The following is a 7,492-nucleotide window of genomic DNA, read 5'->3' as shown; positions in this document are numbered from 1 at the left end:
CAAAAATCCAAAGTTTTCTTCAGATCTCTGAGAAAAAATCAATCTTCAGAGATCGAGTTTGACTTGAAAGACTCTTTGAATTTCGTTTGGAGCCAAAAAGGAGTTTGAAATCCGAAAAACCCTAATCTTATTCTATATGTACCGAAGTTTGAGACCATTTTAGGGGGGTTTTTTGGAGGGGTGACGATCGGATCCCTAGAAGAAAATATATAGCTGTAGCCTTTTTTTAAAAAAAAGAGCAAAAAAATATAGTCAATAAATTACTCCATTTTCTTGTTGGTTTGAGACTTGGTTTATTCAAGTGGATTCGGGTTCGTCGCGTTTGAGTATAGATCCGAAAACGATTCTTGCGCACCGGAGAAGGTAATATCACTCTTCCTTCGTGTTCTCTTTTCCCTCGGATTCGCGTCTAGTATATTTTTAGTTCCATCTCTGTTTGGGTTCTTTATTGGTATTCATGTTAGTTTACGTGACTAGTGAGTTTCAGTACCTATTTGTTTGGTTATTTGAATTAAAGTAGGTCATGAGGTTGAGATTTCTTATCAAGAAAACAGAAACTTTGTGTGTGTACTGATTCGACATGGATGTTTTGGTGTAATATAGTTCCAGTTTGAATAGCTTGATTAATGATTGATAAGAATCTGATATTTGATTAAATGCTCATCACGTAGCCTTGGTGGTGATTGCCACATTCGATCCGTTACGATAATTAGTGAGTTTGCGGACTAGTAGTGACCGTACTCTAGTGTCGTTACCTCGGTCTCATTCTGTTTTAGCTAAAGATAACAGCTAAGTATGGATCTAAGGGGTTAGTCAGCTATCTAAAGTTTGGTTAGGATTTCCCCCCTTAAAATCTTCTCTCTGGTGTCATTATGTGCTGCTTATGTGCTGCTTTAGGCTGCAAAGGTTCAAACATTCCGTGAAACTGTGTCTAGAAATATTAGCCAATGTGCCGTATTCCAGTTCAAGTATAATGTGATTTTCCAAATGTTAGTGTGAAGGCTTCGAGTGAGTCTCAGAATTTTGTTTGAGGTTAGATGAAGAATTTTATAAGAATAAGTGTTAAGTCTGGTTTGAAATCCGTTTTACCCCTGTCATGTTCAAGCTTCTGAATTAATTTCCATAACTTTTATATAACTTGTCATCTTATCCATCATGAAGTTCTATTTGAAACGAGCTCAAGTGAAGTGTTTGCTTAAATGAGATCCTTCCCCTTCCTCCCTTTCACCCTTTTTTTTAGTTTGAATTGCTATATTTTACTTCGGGGCCTCATTTGTATAGCTATGGTACTTGTATGTAGTAAGAATATGCAAGGATCATGTTTAAGGAAAACCCATTTCTGGCTCACTTCACTTATTAATACAAAGATTTAGAAAGTTTCTCACAAATTTTTAGTTTAGTCAGTCTAGGTTAATCGAGACCCTTGAAAACTTCTTAAATCTTTTGAATTGCATCTCATTTGTGTAAACTCATTCCCAGTTGTTCTTTCCAGGTGCTATCTGTCGATGATACACCTTGAGATACATATTATTTTGGTCTTAACTGAATAGGTGTCTCCACTGGTATATTTGTGATGAATATTAGACTAGTTTAAACCAGTGAATCTCAGCCTAGTATAGATTGATGTTTGGTTTAGCTGCTTGTCCCATTTTGCTTAAGTTCAAGTGGTTTTAGATAGGCAATGACTCAGGGTTTAGTAATTACTTGATTCTGATCATGGTGAGTTTATTGTGGTTAGTAGCTCTGTTTCTATATGCCTAATATGTATAGTTCAGTTTCCTGTTTTAACACCAGCATTTTAGTTATGGTTTATTTGTTTAGTTTCAGCATGAATTAATCTTATTCCATAGTTGTTCTAGCTGAATCTTGACCTTTTCTTTTAACGGAAGCATGAGTAGTTTATGGATTTTCTCTACAAATAAATAATAGGATAAATTTATTTCTAAAGTATTGATTGATGGGGGTTCGGTGTTAACATATGTCCTATCATTACTCTCCGAGCTTTAGGAATTGATATCGGGAAACTTCGCGATAGTCACGTGAGGGTCAAACGTTTTGATGGAGCTCGAGGTGTCGTAGGAAAATTGACTTGGCATCGAAATCGGGACCCGTGGAGTTCACGGTGGAATTCCAAGTGATGGATATATCCGCTAGCTACAACTTGCCGTGGAAGGCCATGGATCCATATGGCTGGTGCAGTCCCTTCTACCCTGCACCAAAATTTGAAATTTATCTGGAGTCATCAAGAAATTGTGATCCATGGAGAGGGCAACAATTCGATTTATCCCGAGAATTCAATTCCTGTTATTGAAAGTGTAGAAAGGCTAGATGGATCTGTTTTCCATATTAGGGAAACCGTGTGTACTACTCAGTTTAAAAGGGTAAAAGTTGCCACGTGTGCTTATGATGGTGGCTCGGGGAAATGTTGAAGAATGGTTTTAAGCTTCGGGGGGGTCTGGAGTGAACTTGGATGGAATAGTAGAACCAATTCAATTACCCGATTCGAAGGATACTTTTGGTCTTGAATACGAGCCCACTCTCGAAGAAATTTCGCGGCTAGTCTCGAAAAGGAAAGGTGATATTCCCTTGCCAAAGCCTCGTCCCTCTCCCGAATCGGTCATTTTTCAAGGCGTCGTCACCCAAGTACCGGAGGAAGGCCGTTAAAGACAACCTCGTGGAAGGTCTCAAGAATCTATTCATTGCCGAGGAAGAAGTCGAATGCAATGTGATTACGGACGATTGCCCCGAAACTCCAACTATCGGGATGCGAGCCCGGGAGATGCTTTAAACAATTGGACTTGTACCCCGCCCCCAATTCTCCGAGAGTCTTGGTAGATGATTTGTATTAGTATTTGAGAAAATAATGCGATTCAAATTTGAGGCCTGAATCGTGTTTAAGCTTTTGTTATATTTTGCCTCTACCTTTTGAAAGCTTAAATGCCAAATCCAAAACTATAATTTTCTACTTTAATTTCGTCTTCATTTAATTAATTTCTCTGTTCTTTTTCAGCAATCAAACTAGTAAATTTGCCGATACTGTGAATATGACATGTAATGAAACAAGCAAACCAATCCTAAATGCCGAATAAGATTCTGAAGAATATGAAGAGGGCCTGCAACCTTAAGAGTTAACTAAAGATTTTGAACATTTTGAGAATAAGTCAAAACCGAATTTGGATGAAACAGAGACCATTAATTTGGGAGACTCAGAAATGGTGAAGGAAACAAGAATTAGCGTCCATTTAACTCCGTCACAAAGGGAAGAATTGATCAACCTTTTGAAACAATATATAGACGTGTTCGCTTGGTCTTATGATGATATGCCGGGTCTAAGCACGGACATCGTTTCACATAAGTTGCCTATTGATCGATCTTGTCCTCCGGTGAAACAAAAGAAAAGAAATATTAAACCGGATTTGAGTTTAAAAGTCAAGGAAGAAGTCTCCAAGCAATTTGATGCAAAGGTCATTCGAGCTGCAAGGTATCCCACTTGGCTAGCCAATATAGTGCCTGTACCAAAGAAGAATGGCAAAGTCAGGGTATGCGTGGATTATCGGGATCTCAACAAGGCTAGCCCGAAAGATGACTTCCCCCTCCCAAATATTCACATACTTATTGATAATTGTGCGAAGCAAGCATGAAGTCATTCGTTGATTGCTTCACAGATACCACCAAATTCTGATGGATGAAGAAGATGCTGAGAAAACGGCATTCGTCACACCTTGGGGAGTATACTATTATCGAGTAATGCCTTTTGGACTCAAGAATGCAGGTGCCACCTATATGAGAGCCATGACTACTATTTTTCATGACATGATCCATAAGGAGATTGAAGTCTATGTGGATGATATCATCATCAAGTCACGAAAGAGTTCAGATCACCTGACGGATTTGAAGAAGTTCTTTGACAGGTTGAGGCGATACAATTTGAAATTAAATCCCGCAAAGTGTGCATTTGGTGTTCCTGCTGGGAAGCTGTTAGGTTTTATTGTGAGCAGGAGGGGCATAGAATTGGATCCTTCAAAGATAAAGGCTATTCAAGAGTTGCCCGCCCCAAAGAGTCGAAAGGACGTGATGAGTTTCCTCGGTCGACTCAACTATATTAGCCGGTTCATAGCACAATCGACAGTAATATGTGAGCCAATAATCAAGCTATTGAAGAAAGATGCTGCTACCAAATGGACGGAAGATTGCCAACGAGCTTTTGATAAAATCAAGGAGTATTTGTCTAATCCGCCTGTTTTGGTGCCTCCAGAAGCCGGAAGACCTTTGTTATTATATTTGTCTGTGTCAGCAAATGCATTTGGATGCGTGCTGGGACAACATGATGAAACAGGAAAGAAGGAGCAAGCAATATACTATTTGAGCAAGAAGTTCACGCCTTATGAGGCCCGATATACTTTGTTGGAACGCACCTGTTGTGCTTTGACTTGGGTTGCACAAAAGTTGAGACATTACCTGTCTGCATATACTACTTATCTCATCTCAAGGATGGATCCACTCAAGTATATCTTTCAGAAGCCCATGCCTACTGGGAAGTTAGCCAAATGGCAAATTTTGCTAAGTGAGTTCGATATTGTATATGTTACCCAAAAGGCTATCAAAGGGGCAATAGCGGATCATCTTGCTGAACATCCCGTAGATGAAGAATACATGCCTCTTAAGACTTATTTCCCCGATGAAGAGGTGTTGTTTGTCGGAGAAGATATCTCAGAGGAATATCCGGGGTGGAGAATGTTCTTTGCCTCAACTTTTTGATGGGGCTGCAAACTCCAAAGGAGTTGGCATTGGAGCAAGCTTTTAGTTTCGGAGTCGTGCCGCATTATCCAATTTCAAAGAAAGCTCAGGTTTCCGTGCACCAACAATATGGCAGAGTATGAGGCTTGTATTCTTGGACTCAGAATGGCCGTTGATATGAACATACAAGAATTATTGGTTATAGGTGATTCTGACTTATTGGTTCATCAAGTACAAGGCGAGTGGACCACTAAGAACGTGAAGATACTTCCGTACTTGCATTATGTGAAAGATTTGTGTAAGAGATTTATCAAGGTGGAATTCAAACATGTCCCAAGGGCGCAAAATGGGTTCGCAGATGCTTTGGCAACCTTGTCCTCTATGATTCAGCACCCGGACAAGAATTACATAGATCCTATCAAGGTGAATGTGCAAGATCGCAAGCTATTGTTTCCATGTAGACGAAGAACCGATGGAGAACCTTGGTACTATGACATTAAGAAGTATCTCAAGGCAAGAGACTATCCATAAGGCATAACCAGTGTCCAGAAGAGAACACTTCGAAGATTAGCAAATCACTTTTTTCTAAATGGATAAATCCTTTATAGGAGGACTCCAGATTTAGGATTGCTAAGGTGTGTTGATGCCAAAGAAGCGATCAAGTTGATCGAAAAAGTGCATGGTGGTACATGTGGGCCTCATATGAATGGTTTTACCTGGCTAAGAAAATTCTACGAGCCGGCTATTTCTGGATGACTATGGAAACAGACTGCATTCGTTTTGTGCAAAAATGTCACCAATGCCAGATTCATGGCGATTTGATTCGAGTCCCACCAAATGAGTTAAATGTGACGAGTTCTCCTTGGCCATTTGCAGCTTGGGGCATGGATGTCATTGGTCCTATCGAGCCGGCCGCGTCAAATGGACATAGGTTCATTTTGGTAGCCATCGACTACTTCACAAAATGGGTAGAAGCATCTTCGTACAAGTCAGTGATGAAGAAGGTAGTGGTAGACTTTGTTCGCAATAACATCATTTGTCGATTCGGAATCCCTGAGTCAATTATAACAGATAATGGAGCTAATCTTAATAGTGGTCTGATGCGGGAGATTTGCGAAACATTTAAGATTACTCACCGCAATTCCACCCCTTATCGACCTCAGATGAATGGAGCAGTTGAAGCAGCCAACAAAAACATCAAGAGAATATTGCGGAAGATGATTGATAATTACAGACATTGGCACGAAAAATTGCCATTGGCCCTTCTCGGTTATCGCACCACTGTTAGGACTTCAACTGGGGCAACGCCTTATCTTTTGGTCTATGGAACAGAGGCTGTGTTACCTGCAGAGGTAGAGATACCATCCTTGAGGATTATCCAAGAAGCTGAGTTGAGTGATGCCAAATGGATACAAAATCGATATGAACAATTGATGCTCATTGATGAAAAAAGGATGAATGCAGTTTGTCATGGACAACTTTATCAGAACTGAATGGCCAAAGCTTTCAACAAGAAAGTAAGACCGAGACAATTCAAACCGGGGCAATTGGTGTTGAAGCGCATATTCCCACACCAAAATGAAGCTAAGGGAAAATTTGCACCTAACTGGCAAGGGCCTTACATGGTTCACCGAGTACTAACTGGAGGAGCACTAATTTTAGCAGAAATGGATGGCGAAGTGTGGCCGAAAGCTATCAATGCAGATGCCGTCAAGAGATACTACGTCTAGGAGCTTTTCATTTATTTTATATGTAATGTTTTGTAATGTCTTTCTATGTAATGAAACTACATTCCCTCGGCGGGATACGTAGGAAACCCATATCGGGTTTGGTCTCTTTAAGATAGAAATTTCTAAAATTTCCATTTGCTTGTATATTATGAACTACGCCTGACCTGATTCCCGTGGTGGGATACGTAGGCGGCCTACATAGGCTTCGGTCACATTATTAGAAAATTTCAATTTTATTTTGCCTTGTATGTTTTGAACTACGCTTGACCTGATTCCCTTGGTGGGATACGTAGGCAGCCTATATAAGGCTCGATCTTGTCATGTTAAAAGTTCAATATCCTCATATGCCAGAAACTGGGACAATTTTAAGGGCATCATTGCAGAACGACATCGAGAGGCATGAAAAAGTATATGGTCAACAGAGTCATCAGACAAAGGAAAGACTTTGGAGAAAGGACGTTCGCTTTGTTTCACAACGTGTCACGGTTCAAAGTTCAGCAGAAATTATTTATCACTATATATATATTTACCATAAATTTATGCATATTTCCTTTTAAAATAATATGATTTTTTATCAAATGGTTTTTAGGCGGAGGTTACAAGTCCAAACAAAGCTGGAAGCACGAAGCATCAAGAACTGGATCTTCAAAGTCAACACGAATCAACCTCCCCCCCCCCCCCCCCAAACTTACAAATTTTCTTTGAGTGCAGGTTTTCAAAATTGCGAAAGTTGGAATCTATAATGTTTACAGCCTTGCAAGGACTATGCATCGAACGGTTTGAGTTTTCTTATAACATTTAGGAGGAATTATGCCTCTCAACTGCCAATAACTCTCGAATTTTACGATAAATTAATGCCTAGTTTTACCGAGATTTTCAAATGTATCGATGCACAATATTTCCACTACTTTCAAATGCTCCGCACAAATGCTTTCAAATACACTGCACATGCATCGCACCACTGCTTTCATTTGCTCCGCATAAATGCTTTCAAAAATGCCGCACATGCGCATTTTCACACGCAT

The 7,492-nt window shown here is 39.8% G+C and overlaps 1 pseudogene; it reads left to right on the top strand.

The window, feature by feature from the left end:
* Positions 1 to 3,212: 3,212 nt before the first annotated feature.
* On the top strand, positions 3,213 to 6,528 carry LOC132063251 (uncharacterized; annotated as a pseudogene).
* The last annotated feature ends 964 nt before the right edge of the window (positions 6,529 to 7,492 follow it).

This window comes from Lycium ferocissimum, chromosome 1, assembly GCF_029784015.1.
Source record: "Lycium ferocissimum isolate CSIRO_LF1 chromosome 1, AGI_CSIRO_Lferr_CH_V1, whole genome shotgun sequence".
Lineage (NCBI taxonomy): Eukaryota > Viridiplantae > Streptophyta > Magnoliopsida > Solanales > Solanaceae > Lycium > Lycium ferocissimum.
Note: the sequence above shows the minus strand (reverse complement) of the source record. Positions and strands in the feature narration are given on the sequence as shown.